Below are 2,879 nucleotides of genomic sequence, written 5' to 3' on the forward strand. Positions count from 1 at the left end.
TATATATGTATATAAATATAAATACATATATTTAATGATGTTGGTATTTTTTAATGCTTTGTTTCTTTTTGAGAGTGGGGGGAGGGGCAGAGAGCGAGGGGGACAGAGCATCTGTAGTGGGCTCCTTGGTAACAGCAGAAAGGCCGAGCTGGGGCTCAAACTCTCCAGCCACGAGATCATGACCTGAGCCAAAGTCAGAAGCTCAACCGATTGAGCCACCCAGGTGCCCCTCTTTATATTTTTCAATTAGGAAGGCCAAGCATTCTACAACACATATTATGCCATCATTCTCTCTCTGACTGCTGTCCTATCCTGACCTCCCTGTCAGCTCTCAAACACACAGAGGGTTTTTTCACTAGGCTTGAAATACTTTCTCTAGGTGCTGTCCCCCCACTCTACTCTGTACTATAAAAATAGGCACCCAGCCCCTATAATCCTAGAAAGTATGTATATTCCTTTGAAAGAAATGGTAAAGTGCCACCTCAGAATCTGCCACTTTGGCACAGTAATTACTTTGAATTCAAGGCAGGTAAGAAACAGGTGAAAGAGGGGACACTCAAGACCTTCCTTTTTCTGCCAAAAAGTGCGTTAGCAAATAGCATCTAAATATTGACAACAGGAAACACACTGGGGAGGAACTCTTCCAATGTCCCAAATGTGCACAGGGTTTTTTTGGAACAGGAGAAACTCTTGGAACATGAAGCCCGAAATTATATCAACGGCTGGGAACAGGTCTTCCCAGGCTCCGTGTGTTGGGAGACCTTCCACCGGAGGCTGGAGCCGCAGCTGCACCCGGCGTCCCACACGGGGGAGATGTGCTCCCCGTGTTCTTCCTGCACCCAGCAGTTCACTAAGGAGGCCTCGAAGAGGTACGTGATCAAGCTGCAAGGAGCTGCCAAGCTCCATGCCCGTCCCGTCTGTGCCAAATGTTCATGTCCCAAGAGAACTGCAGCTGCGTGAGCCTTTTAAGCACTGCGGGGAGAAGCTGTTTCTGTGCAAGGAGTGGGGCCTCCGGCAGAAATGGCCCGCAGATGCGCATGAAGGCCAAGCGCAGGAACGAGAGGCCGTGTGTCTGTGAATTCTGGAGCCACGCCTTTCTCTAGAAGGCCGGCCTCGACCCGCACCTGAGCACGCACACGGGCAAGAAGCCCTTCCAGTGCCACCTCGGTGACAAGACCTTCTGTACCCCAAGCCAGCCCGGACAAGCACAACTGTACCCCCATGGGGGAGAGGCCCTTCAGGTGTGAGTTCGGCAAGCAGCGCTTCCCCTAAAAGGGATCCTGCTGAGGCACATGGCCCGCAGCCACCAGGAGGGTCGGCCCCACTTCTGCCAGATGTGCGGGAAGACCTTCAAAGTGGTGGGGCAGCTTCACGTGCACATCAGAAGGCCCAAGGCGATGAGGCAGTTCAAGTGCGCCAAGTAGGTCCACCTGCGGAGCACACGGAGCTCCGCAACCAGGTGGAGAAGTACAGCCCACAGCAGCTCGAGCCCTGGCACCTAGTCACTGAAGACCAGGTGAGGATGGTGGTGGTGATGCTCCGCCTGCAGAGCTGGACCGGGGCTCGGTGGAGGCCCCTAAGTCCCTTCCCAGGCCTGCCTGGCCTTACAGCTCCCCGGCCAAAGACTGCGGTTGGAGAGCTTTGCGAGACCAGGAGACATGCAGCTCAACGCCGCTGAGGACTGAGGCACGGGGCTCCTCCTACCCATTACAGCCCGCATGGTGCCAGCCCCCAATAAACCACATGGCTTTGGGCTAGGGGGGAAATGTTTTGCTTTTTCTGTGAATGCTTCTCTCCTGGTTTTCGCTCAAAGGATCTGCTCGAGAATGCCAAACCTAATCTTCTTTTAAAATAGCCACCACTCTGGGGCGCCTGGGTGGCGCAGTCGGTTAAGCGTCCGACTTCAGCCAGGTCACGATCTCGCGGTCCGTGAGTTCGAGCCCCGCGTGGGGTCTGGGCTGATGGCTCAGAGCCTGGAGCCTGTTTCCGATTCTGTGTCTCCCTCTCTCTCTGCCCCTCCCCCGTTCATGCTCTCTCTCTGTCCCAAAAATAAATAAACGTGGAAAAAAATAAATAAATAAAATAAAATAGCCACCACTCTTGGGGGCTCAACGGGCTAAGCCTCGGACTCTTGATTTCAGCTCAGGTCATGATCTCACAGTCTCAGTGCAGGTAGTGGAGAGCCTGCTTGGGATTCTCTGTCTCTGTCTCTCTTCTCCTCCCCTGTGCTCATGCTCTCTCTGTCTCATGAATAAATAGCCACCAGTCTTTCACTGCCCCTCCTGCAGCATGCCTGTCCTTCCTGGCTGACTTCTCACCGTAGTCTTCATGTATTTATCATTATCTGACATCCTGTATAATGTACATATTTTGTTTATCATTGTGTCTTCCCACTAAAATACAAGCTTTACGAAGGTATGGACTTTTATATGTCTCATTTGCTGCTCTATCCCCAAAGCTTAGAGCAACACCTGGCCCATAACACATTGTCGATCAATATTAATCACTTTACTTGTTTTTAAAATGTGTTTTACAGATGCTAGGTTCCACACACACTAGGCCCTAAAAGTTTCACTAGTTTCTCAGAAAGATACTTTGACATAAAGGTCATTAGCTGCACAAGGAGAAAGACATATTGAGTTACATAAACAATGGCAACTTTTAGATAAAGAACATATTATTTGGGGGAGGGGGTCTCTCACATAATATAAAACTCTTGAGGTCCACTAGCTAATAATCATTTGGTATATTTCTTTGCGATCCTTTTTTTGTGGTACTTTTGTCCTTAAGTGAAATCATACTTAACCTGTACTTTCATATTTTACTTTTATATTTATTATCAAAACATAAGGGGTGCCTGGGTGGCTCAGTTGGTTAAG

General features: G+C 49.9%; 1 pseudogene; it reads left to right on the forward strand.

Moving 5' to 3' along the window:
• The first annotated feature begins 466 nt into the window (after window positions 1-466).
• Window positions 467-1,852, forward strand: LOC123591793 (annotated as a pseudogene).
• Window positions 1,853-2,879: the final 1,027 nt, after the last annotated feature.

The sequence above is a fragment of the Leopardus geoffroyi genome, chromosome B4 (assembly GCF_018350155.1).
Source record: "Leopardus geoffroyi isolate Oge1 chromosome B4, O.geoffroyi_Oge1_pat1.0, whole genome shotgun sequence".
Classification (NCBI taxonomy): Eukaryota; Metazoa; Chordata; class Mammalia; order Carnivora; family Felidae; genus Leopardus; species Leopardus geoffroyi.